General features: G+C 43.7%; 1 pseudogene; it reads right to left on the minus strand.

Annotated features, from left to right (window-relative positions):
• Nucleotides 1–538: 538 nt before the first annotated feature.
• On the minus strand, nucleotides 539–2,277 carry LOC115471287 (annotated as a pseudogene).
• Nucleotides 2,278–12,479: the final 10,202 nt, after the last annotated feature.

The raw sequence follows: 12,479 nt of genomic DNA on the forward strand, positions 1-12,479 counted from the left end.
ATGGCTGCCATGAGAGGTCACCAAGTTGTCTATGGAAGGACTGGAACCTGTGAAACAGCTTCAGAGAAAAGGTATTAGATGGTTGCCATGAACCTCCAGGTTATAATGGGACAGAAAAACTGTAAAAAACAAACAAACAAAAAACCACTCTCTTTCAGAGATATTTTTTACCTAGGGAAAAGATCTGATGGTGAGCCTCAAGCTACACCAGAAGGTGCTGGCACTGGAACAGAGACTTTTTTTAGATTGAGGACTTTGTATTAAAGAGGAACAATTTAAATCAAGAGGGTTTGTTAAACAGTAGGTCTGCTGTGGAAAGTGATGTGCAAAAGATGTGGTAGATAAGGTCCTAGAGTTTGAAGTTCTTATAATTCACTACAGTTCAGATGTGTAAGACCGAGGAATACCGTCAATAACTAAAAAAAAAAAACCAACTGATTATAGACCTTCAGGAGACAGCTGCTATTACCAGAAACATCAATCTCATTCATGACTTAGTTTAAGGAACGATGAGTTCTGAACAAAAAAGAAACAAGTCAGAAATTTACAAAAACTTAAAAATATCATGTCCTCTCAGGCAAGCAGATGTTCTGTCCATTCCATCTGGCTACACATAGCCTCAGTTGCTGTAGCTGATGTGATCTACACAAGCTAACTATAAAAGCTTCCTATAACTGATAAAGCTCCTCAGCGAGGGGCTCTAGCTAGAGGGTCAGCATGTCCTTGATCAGTCTCTTTACTAGGATAATGACAGATGTCTCAGGTGAATCAGTAACTTGGTAGATTTTATATAAGTAAGGCTGAACATCCTTTACATTTCTTCCAACATCTCTGTCCAATGTATTTGCAAATGTATAACTAAATACCATTCTGTGAAGTATACATATTTTTTTTCAAATCTACACACACGTCACCTTTACATGAAGGCTTTGGGAGCTTCAGGTATCAATCCTGTTTAAGATTTGTATCTGTTGTAAACCTAAATGCTCCTTGAACATGCTAAATTTTATTAGTTAATTGTGGACTTACTCATTTTTCTCAGGTTTCTGTCTGTCTTCCTTCTTTTGGGGGCTTGATATATGCTACTGAGATATTTCTTTTCTTTATTCTGATATGCAATTTCAGATATGACAGTTTATAGCTTTAGCGTTTATCTGTACAACCTTATACATGTAAAATTCAAAAATACAAAATAATAAAAAAAAAAGACACTGTCCACCTCTGATTGCGCTGACATCTTTGGCAGCCTGTTCATCATTTTCACAATGTTGATCTTTTCACCAGGTTTCTCCTCTTCCATCCTTCCTGACATATCTGCCACTCTTGCTCATTGGCCAAGTCCACCATATTGACTTTAGTAGTCCACACCTTCCAAGGGATGCACTCAGAGACCAAAATGTGTTTTTTCTTCCTGGTAACATTACAAAAATGTCTGTTTTACTCCATCACATCCAGAATTATGTAGGGCATCCTAGAAATGAAGAGAAAATGAATATTAAATTCAGATAGCAAAAATACAATATAAATTTGTTTTAGTATAAAAATTGCTGGACTTCAAGTTAACTAGGCAAATGACTATTCAATGCCAAATTCAGTTTCCATCTAAATATTTGGTTTAGCACTCAACTCCTTGAGAGGAGCCCAGGTGCTGACTCTCTCTTGCTTCTGGAGCAAAGTCCAGGGCTCTGCGGGGGTCAGACATCTCTGTTTTGAAGGCAGTGAGACCTTAATTTGGTCCTCAGTGTCCTGGGTGGACCCCTCCCCCCAAGCCTTTGAAGCATGCTACCCTGCATGATCTTACTTTAAAGACAGTGGCCCACTTTAACATATATCAAAATATTTTTAAAACGTAGAAGACAAGTTGCATGAAAAGAACTCATCGTCTAAGTGAAGTGCTTTCATACCCCATTTCAATTTCTATTTGTTTACATTCTGTTTTAGGTTTACTTCATGAGCATGTTTGCAGATTAAATATTATAATGGGTCCCACGATCTGCTTGCACAGAGGGAAAACCTTGAAATCTCCGATAGCCTTTCTTTAAAGTGCTGTTAGCCTCATTAGATGACACTCTCACATAAGTAAATTTGAAGTCACAACCCATGTCTTGTGTTCCCAATGTTCTAATGGTATGGATCCCTTCCTTCTTTGTAGTGAAATTTCCCAGTGCTCTGGTAGAGGAGGATGATGCAAAGCAAGCACTGTTTCCTCAATCTGGCGACCTTCCATAACACCTCTAGCAGTTCTGATCAACAGTTTATCTTGATATCGCATACCATAGGGAAAAACTTGCACGCGGGGACCTTCCCTCTTGACAAACCTGTTCTGAAACAAAGGGTAAGAAACTCAGACGGTATTAACATAAAACTGAATTCTGCTGCTTTTTATGAATGATGATGAAAAATTGTCACCTAGAAAGGCAACCATGATGCCTGAAAACTTCTTATAGAGTAACATTCTTGGGACATTCTTACATTTTTACAATAAAAAGGTATTCCACTGTCTGCAAAGAACTCAATAATAGAAAATTTAAGAACACAACAAAGCAAATTAGCCAAGAGAGATGTAAGGCCTCACTATCATCACAAAATGGTCTGCACCAATAGGCTGTGTCCCTTCCTGACCTGCAGATACAAATAGAGAATCCAACTATTCCAGTGACATCGGTATAAGGGCAATTGTTTGTTCGAATCCTTCAGTATTGCTTTGCCCTCCGGACCAAAAAATCTTTCCCCATAAAGAATATTTTCTTTTTGGTGGGGGGGGGGGGGGGGGGGGGGGGGTAGGGAATGGGACTTGATATACTGCCTTTCTGTGGTTTTTACAGCTACATTCAAAGCAGTTTACATATTATATACAGGTACTTATTTTGTACCTGAGGCAGTGGAGGGTTAAGTGACTTGCTCAGAGTCACAAGGAGCTGCAGTGGGAATCAAACCCAGTTCCCCAGGATCAAAGTCCACTGCACTAACCACTAGGCTACTCCTCTGAAGAACATTGTAATTAATAACTATCATCCCCTGCATCAAGTCAGGAAGAAGTGAAACAAAAATCCTACACGATCCCTAATATTGAAGATTTCCAGGGCAAGTCTTGGACTGTTCTGGTAGGACTCAAGGAAAGAAAATGAATAGGTATGAGGTATGACTAAATTTCACCTTCCTTATTGCTTACTAGACCAGTCTGCACCAAAGGTATGTACAAAAGCAGTCCCTTAATGGAAGGGGGAAAACAAGGCCCCCTGAATGACTGCCCTGCCAAAGGCCAAATCCTCTTTCATTAGGACATCTATGTTGTGATGGTCATTACTGCATTCCTTCATAAAGCAAGTCGCTTTTTAGCGGATATCTTCTCGTAGAACAGCCCAAGTCTTTTCCCAGTTGGCTCTGGTGCATGGTTACAACAGCCAGCTTTACTGCTCAGCTACACCTGGGCCCAGATTGAAGGAGCTTGAGGTCCCCAGTTAACAAACTTACACCTCACTATGTAGGCTGCCTCAAAGGCCAGTTTAATCTAGGGTGCTATGGAGGTCTTGAATGCTACCTCCCCCTTGTGTGGCTCCTGATATTTAAAAGCAAATGGCCGCTAAAACAGCATTTAAGTGGCTTTCCGGAACTGAATATCGCCGGTTAATGACTTAAAGACAGCCATTATATCGGGCAATATAACTGGCTATCCACCAATTTTCAAAACCAGACCGGCCAAGTTTGGCAGTCATATTTGGCCACCACAACAGGTGGAATAATTTTGGCTGGTCTGACTTTAACTGGCCAGCGCTGAATACCAGCCTGGCCGGTTAAAGTCAGACCAGCCAATGTTAAACTGAATATTCAATGCCGGTCACTGGAAATGGACCAGCACTGAATAACTGGGTTTAGCGCCAACAGCCTGGCTTTCTCCTGCGGTTTGAATATTGGGGCCACTGTCTTTGAAGTAAGATCATGCAGGGTAGCATGATTCAAAGGCTGGGGGGAAGGTCCACCCAGGACACTGAGGACCAAATTAAGGTCTCACTGTCCTCAAAACAGAGATGTCTGACCCTTGCAGAGCCCTGGACTTTGCTCCAGAAGCAAGAGAGAGCCAGCACCTGGGCTCCTCTCAAGGAGTTGAGTGCTAAACCATGCCCCAAACCCTGCGAGCAACAGCACCTTCCATGGTGAGAAATGTCTCTCAGAGCACAGCTCTGAAACAGTCTCCACACTTACACCACGTTAAGCCATAAAGGTGGAGCGTCTCCAAGACTGTAATCATATCTCAACAATCTTTATTCTTCAGTTGACACCTCCAAGAGCCAAGCCATGAGCAAGAAGTGAACTAGAACCTCCATGAAGATGGGACCCTAACGGAGAGCAGAAGATTGTGAGCTGAATGCCGAGGTTAAAAAACGTTTATGGTCCCAAACACTCTGAAGCAGTTTTTTTTTTTGCAAAACATGGCCACCATCTTGCATATTTTGCAATTCAAATTAATTTTTAATTATTTTTAAAATTGACATACAATATCCAAACAGTATCACAATACCAGGATACATAATGAAACTCAGAAAAATACAAGTAATCAACATTTCTACAAAACCTTCTAATCTTCATCCACTATAAGAAGTAATCAGGTCCAAGATAAAAGAAAAGGAAAGAGAAAATAAATATTTTCAGAAGATTCGTCTTTCCCACCTGTTTACCTCAGCCACCTTCTAACAGTGAACATAGGAACTACAAATTAACATGCACTTCTTCTCTGGCATTCAAAAATTCTTCCAATTGTATGGGCTAAAAAAACTGGAATTGTTTACCCTGAACTAATATTATACAATTACAAGGAAAACGTAACACATAACAAGTGCCAGGAAAACCATGCCTGTGTTCCTCTTGTCAAATCAGGAAACATCCTAATTTTTGAACCCATAAAGAACTCCAAATAACGAAAGGAAAGTTTTAATACAGTGTTACAGTCAGGTTCAAAAAGCGAAAGTCACTACCAGTGTAGTCCTCTGGGTAATAACCTCCAGGGAAGATTCCAAAAAAAGCTGTTAAATTCAGGTCCCCTTCACCTCTACGCTGAGCAGCCAAACCGTTGGATATCCTAGGGCTTGGAATATACTGAGCCCTGGTGATAGTTAGCAAAGAATCAGAAGGCATATTTAAAACCTCTACCATATATTTTTTTTAATATTTCCAACGCAGGTAACAAAGGAGAGTTTGGAAAGTTCAAGAGTCTCATGTTAAGTTTTTTAGACTGGTTCTCCAAGTATTCCAAATGTCTAGCAACAACATTCTTTTCCATAATTGAGGCCATTTCCAGACTTTCCACTGTCTGCATTTTAAATTTAAGAGAATCAGCTTCAAGGGCTAATTAGCCCATCGCCTGAACCTGCACCAACACTACACCGGAAACAGAAATTAAATCCTTAGGGAAGTTTGCATATTACCAATGGCGTCCCAATGTGACTCCAGTGTCACTATAGCTGGTCTCACTAAAACTCGACTTGGATCAGAAGTAGTACAATTAACAACTTGAGTTAATGAGCTAACAGTACCTTCACCAAGGATCTTGTTAGCATGCTGATATTCCGAACTCACAGTCTGTCTCCCCTAAGATGACAGGATTCTTCTCAGACTGGGTCACCATAGCAGTTTCCACTCCAGCTGTGAGGCTACTGCCTGTTGCTGGGCAGCCGCACGTTCCTCAGGACTCAAAGATGCCCCACTCAAACTGCTGCCCGAGGATCTAGAGGATACTGTTTAAGATGTGGTCCCTGTTCGGCAACTTTTGGACATTCTGTTTTTTTGAGAGCACGGCAAGTCCTGTATGTTTTAGTTCTTCTGGCGTTACAATGATACCTTTTTTTTCTTATCTTTTCATTATAGTATCGGTACTGTTGTTTTAAATATGATGCACCTTTGCTCAATATATTGCATTATATATAGTTTTTAAAGACAAGGTGCACTCATTTGACATATGGAAGCACCTTCTTACCTGCCTTTTTACTACTTTTTTTATCTTAACTATCCTGCTTGTTACTGTCCTCAACTACATATAAACTCAAGCATACGAATTCCCTTAGGGACCATATGGGCTGGATGACACATTTTTTAATATTATTTTTAATTTTCATTTTTTGTCTTTTCAATATGGTTGACCATGATATATTGCCCTATGTTTTATGCAAGGGCATAAAATGGTACAACTGGGTTTTGATGCGGTTTCAGTGTTCACATCTTTTATATATCATTTTATATATATATATATATATATATTTTTTTTTTATATATATAATTATCTTTATATATAAAAATGTTTATGCTTATTTTCAGTTCCGTACACATACAGTGATATCTGTTTGTTCCTGTTTTATCTCTGTTCATGCTCTGCTTGTTCCATTTTAATATACAGATTTTGTATCAAATGCATATGTACGACATTTGTTGTTTCCATATATATGAATTTTGATGAATCAAATCGTGTATCTATTCTAAGTATAAGAAATATATTAAATATTGTGAGGAACCCCTGAGGGTCAAGGAAGAACGGATCCGGGAGAGGAGCAAGATGGGTAGGTTTCATACACGGGTTTCCAACTACAAGTCTTAGGATCCTAGGGGCTGGGAAGCCACGCCCCCACGGAGGCATGCTTCCCAAGAGTCGAAGGGAGGAGGACTACAGTTCCCAAGAACCCCTGCAAAGCCCTGGGGGCAAGCAAAGGGAGCAACAAGGGAACTACAAGTCCCAGGATCCCAAGGGAGAGGAGGGGGATTGGCTAAGGAGGAATAATCAGGAGGGAGAGGACCAGCTGGGGACGATAAAGGGAGAGGAGTCCATGGAATGGGAGGTGGAGAAAGAGGTCAGAGAGGAGATCCAAGCCCAAGATGACTGGGGAAGTGAGTCCATGGAGATTGCTGTTCTAACTCAAGTACAAGGGAAGATTTAAACTGTGTCCAGAAAGGCTTCATAACAAACCTTCTTCAAGGCTGGGGAAAGCTTGGAGGAAAAGTTATGCAGCTGTTCCACTCAAGGGGGAGAGAGGTGCTGTGCTATAAAGCAATGAATGATTTCAGCTGTGGCCAGAAGTCATACCCGGCTGGAGAAACAGGTAATGGCTTGAACTGTGTCCAGGAACCTGGCTATGCTGGGGAAGCAGTGAGTGATTGGCAGCTCCTTGTGACTCTGGTCAAGTCACTTAACCCTCCATTGCCCCATGTAAGCCGCATTGAGCCTGCCATGAGTGGGAAAGCGCGGGGTAGAAATATAACAAAAAAAAAAAAACTATGTCCAGAAGTCATGCCATGCTGGGGAGGCAGTGAGTGATTTAAACTGGCCAGAAGTCATACCATGCTGGGGAAGCAGTAAGTGATTTAAACTGTGTCCAGAAGTGGTGCCATGCTGGGGAAACAGTGAGTGACTTGAACTGTGTTCAGAACACTGCCATTCTGGTGAAACAGTGAGTGATTTAAAACTGTGTCCAGGATCAGGCCACGCTGGGGAAGCAGTGAATGATTTAAACTGTATCCAGAAACTATGGCCGACAGGGGGAAGGAACAAGGGGTGATATATGCTGTAACCAAGGACTGTGTCCGGAAGAGGAAAGGTCTTGGCCTTGCTGATGGAATAAAGCGGTTTTAAGCATATTTTTGGAGTCTGCTTCTGGGAGTGCTGTGTCCAGGGAAGGGTCCTTCCAGGGTAAGCCGAGTTCATACCTGCAGGAAGGCCTGAAGGTGGTGGCCTGCTGACATATTTTGGTGGCAGTGGTGGGATTCTGTTGAACTACCAGGTGCAGGAGACTTGGGGAATTCCGGACAGTCGTTGGCAGGATGTAGGTCAGGAGGCCGCAAGGGTTCCAGCAGCCCATCCAAGGGGCCAATGCAGCTAAAGGCGAAATACTTTCCTGTTTCTGGTAAGCATGTAAGTAAGCAGTTGAGGATTCTCAGGTGTTTACCTGGGCTTGGAAAAAAAAATAAAGGGAAACATTTTTTTTTGGACGGCCATACTTGGTGTGTTTCTTGTGTTTCCCTTTTCAGGGGCCGCTGGAAGGTGGTCATTATGGATCCTAAGGAGCTGTTCGCCTTCATGACTCATTAGTTCCAGAAGCAACAGGAGCTGGCCCAGAGGTTGATGGAAGAGTCCTTGGCAGCCACGCAGGTGCAGCAGTAGCCCTTATTGGACTTATTCCAAGACTTCTTGAGAGGAGGTGGGGCCGCCCAGGCAGAGGGTATGACCTCAGCCCCGATGAGTTCAGAGGGACCATCTGTGGCGGTAGGACCTTTAAATATTAACTGGCTCTCATGGGGCAAGCTTGCGGACAATGATGATATAGAGGACTATTTGGGTGCTTTTGAAAGGGTGGTCACGGCTGCAGGGTGGCCCCGGAGCAGTGGGCCATTCGCTTAGCCCCTTCCTTGTCTGGGGAGGCTCTAGCGACTTTCCGGAGCCTTCCCTCATTAGAGGTAAGGGATTATGCTAAGTTAAAAGGGGCAATCCTGGACCAGTATGGGCTGAGCAGGCAAACCTATAGGAGGAAATTTAGGGAGTTACGGTGGGCGGAGGGTGAGACACCCAGGGCCTTGGCCAAGAAATTAGGGTATCTGGCAGGGAAGTGGTTAGAGTCAGAGAGGAAAATGGTTCCCCAGATAACGCAGAAATTAATCCTGGAACAGTACTTAGAGGCCCTACCTACCGGATTAAGGGTGGATCTGGTACGGAGGGGCTGTAAAACTTTAGAAGACGCTATAGGAAGTATGGAATGCTATCTGGAATCTCGGCACCATGGGAAGGTGAGGAAGGGACCCCAAGGAGGTGAGCGTAGCTGGAGCTCCCGGGCGGTGCCGTTGGGTCCCCAACAGGAGGAAGGGGAGAGAGGAAGCTTTGTTACAGGTGCGAGAAGGGGCATTGGCACAAGGACTGTTATGGGAGGGTGGGCCTCACCTCTCACACCAGTCAGCAGGTGGCTTCCCAATATACCCAAAGGGTAGAGGTGGAGGGGATCGCTGTGGAGGGTCTGCTGGATTCAGGAGCTGATCAGACAATGTTGTCTCGGGGATTGTGAAAGCAAGTTAGGGACGGAAACTAAATCCTATAAAGGGGAGGTAGCGATTCAGTGCATACATGGTGCTATGCTCTGCATAAGGTCAGGATAAAGGGGCCCAAGGGGAGTAATTGGGTAGCAGTGGCAGTCCTTCCCCGGCTTCTTCGGGAGCTTATATTGGGCAGGGACTGGCCCCATTTTCCTCAGTGTCTAAAAGAAAAGGAGGCCTAGTAACCACCAGGGCTCAAGAGCGGGAAACTGAAACTTCCGTATCTCAGCTATTTCCCTTTCATGTAGATATTCTGGCTTCTCCCGGGAAAACAAGGAAGGAGCAAGTGCTTAAAAGGAATACCCAGAGGGCCCGGAGACAGGCTATGGGGGAAGCAGAAGAGAAAGGTGAGCTCCCTACTGACCCGGATACTCTCAGGGGGCAGCTCCCATATTTCTTGAGGGAGCAAGATTCAGACCCATCTCTAACATATGCATGGGAGCAAGCCAAGAGGGAAGAGGCGTCAAGTGTCAGGTTCTCAAGTCAGAAACTAGGTTCGTGAGCCCTTGGGCCACTGCCGTGGAGCAGCAGTGGCAGGCAAAACCACCCCACGCCAGAGACAAGGCAGAACTCTGACAGGAACAGCTAGACTTCACCGCCGTTCCTCAGGAGTTGAGCCCCTGGGTGTAGGTGGCCGGCAGGACTTACCGGACAGGGCAGGAACTAGATACCAACTCGGCTGAACAGGGACTGAGGGTCAGAGGGGAAAGGAATATACAGGGGCAGCAAGGCAGGAACTGGGCTAGGACACAGACAGACAATACAACACTAGGCAGGAAGTGGACAGGCTAAAGGACAAGAACTGAAAGCTGCCAGGCAGCCACAGCAACAGGGTACAAATACTGACAGAGACAGGACTAAAAGCCGCAGAGTAGCCACTAAGCAAGAGACACAGACAAACAGAAAGTAGACCAGGAATACAAACCAAAACAGAAACAAGACTAAGAAATAATTAATAAACCTAAGCTAAACTACACACAGACTAACTAGAATCAGACAAGAAACTATACAAGAAACCAGACTAGGCAGAAGTGCAACAAAGCACCAGCAAACCAGGGATCTTAGACGATGCAAAGGAAAACACAGACGTTTCCAGGTGATTAATAAAGCCCATCAGCTGCTGAAGTTCAAGCTGCAGGAATCACAAGGCAGCTACGGGTGCTGTTCATGCACAAACAAGAGAAGCAAGTCTGGCAGCTCAGAAGATCCGGGCCAGACTGGGCTGAAGTCTGGAACGGGTGACAGTTCATAGCAGCCACTGGTTCTGGCCACCAGAGGGCGAGGTGAGCACAGACAAGGAAACGGTCACAAACGTGACAACAAGCTATCCCCAATTCACAGGAGAAGGGCTTGCTATTCCGGTTGGCCCAGGGAGGAGGAGGAGAGGGATATAGGAAACAATTGGTGGTTCCTAGGGGCTTCCGGCTGCTGGTTATGAGACTGGCTCATGACCACCCTCTAGGGGGACATAAAGGGGGGCAAAATACCCTAATGCAGGTATTTTTATTGGCCCGGGGTGTATAAAGAAGTGGAAAAATATTGTAAATCCTGTGCTAATTGCCAAAGGGTATCTAAGCAAGATCCAGGGCGCTTTCCTTTGTGCCCCCTTCCGCGTATAGGCCAGCCCATGGGGCGGGTAGCGATGGATATTGTCGGGCCCCTTATCATGTCCAGTAGGGGATACACCTATATGTTAGTGGTGGTGGATATGGCCTCTAGATTTCCCTGGGCAATGCCACTACGTAACATCTCGGCTAAAGCCATAGCGGCGGAATTGTTGCGTACATTTTGTGAGGTGGGGTTTCCCGGAGAAGTCCTGACAGATAGGGGTACTAACTTCCTGTCAAGTACTCTAACCCAAGTATGGGAGGTGTTTGACATCAAACATATCTGCACAGAAGCCTACCATCACCAAACTAATGGCTTAGTAGAACGCTTCAATAAGAATTTGAAAGCTCTTCTATGGAGGGGGTTGGGTTCTAATTATGAGAAATGGGATCAACTTTTGCCCTTTGTCCTCTACATATGTAGGGAGAATGTTCAGGCATCCTTGGGGGTCTCACCTTTTGAGCTAATGTACGGGTGGGTTCCTAGGGGTGTTTTGGATATTCTTAAGGAACAGTGGGTGGCCCGTGACCCTGAGGATAGGACAGGCGTGTCTTTTCTATACGATTTGAGGGAACGTCTACGAAGATTGGGGAAATATTCCCAGGAGTGGCTCAAAGATAGCCAGGAAAATCAAAAGACCTATTATGATCGAGGAGCTAAGAGGAGGGAATACTACATAGGGGACAAGGTCCTCATTATGATACCGGATTCCCTGCATAAATTTACCAGAAGGTGGAGGGGACCTTGGACAGTTCAGGATCTAAAATGGGAGAAAACCTTACAGGCCCATGACTCTAACCTGAACTCCAGTGTGACTGCAGAACTCATGATATGTTGTGACACTTACATGCAGCAGAATGAGGAACGGGCGAGGATGGAAAAACAGAGTAACATGGTTTAGCAACGTGGTGGTCACAGATGTTTTAGTGAAAAATAGAACAAGATAACTCCTCAGGAAAATGACCTAACTTTCTAAGAAAAGTTAGTCCATTATATTATTAATATTTCTAAGTAAATAATAGCTGTTAGCATTTCCAAGAACTAACCAACTCATTACCATAGCCAATCAGTGTTAACCATTACATCACCATAGATTCAATAAGGTGTAATTACTGTCATATTACCTGTATCCTGAATGGGCATATAAAAATGAGTGTACTTCCTACTTCAATAGAGAGACAGTCACAGCCAGTACCTTTGTGCAAGCAGGGCTGCTCTCCCATGAGAAACCAATCAGTTGTATCAACATTGGCAAGTAATAATAAAAGAATTGTCTTTCTTATAAGGAATAAATCCTATTGCTTTCTCATAAGTAGCCTTGGGTTTTTTTATATCTGCAAATTGGCTTTGGCTGGTAATTTGGGGTGGGGGTGAAAAAGACCCTAAATAAAACATTAGAGACTCAGACCCAGAGAACACCTATGTGTAACTGTGGTACTGTACTCCCATAAGCAATTAATTGTACATATACTTGGAGAATAATAAATAAAAGTATTTGATTGCTTATATATTCTTTGGAGTCTCAGATACAGCAGTACTTTTGTATAGCAATGTTTCATACTCCCAGTGAGATATGACTGATCTGATAATTGTACTTCTACTTGGTAAGAAATAAGGTATCTAATTTCCTAACTGATGCAGCCTTGGGTGATTTATTTCTTCCTAGGTATTGGTGGGTGGACCACCATATTGGGAGGGATAAATTCACCCTAAATAATTCAAAATGCATTTTATAGTGCTTAAAAAACAAGAGGTCATACGGCAGGTGAAAGGAATGTTAGACTTCGGGTAATTGAGGAGACCTATAG

Source organism: Microcaecilia unicolor, chromosome 5, assembly GCF_901765095.1.
Source record: "Microcaecilia unicolor chromosome 5, aMicUni1.1, whole genome shotgun sequence".
Taxonomy (NCBI): domain Eukaryota; kingdom Metazoa; phylum Chordata; class Amphibia; order Gymnophiona; family Siphonopidae; genus Microcaecilia; species Microcaecilia unicolor.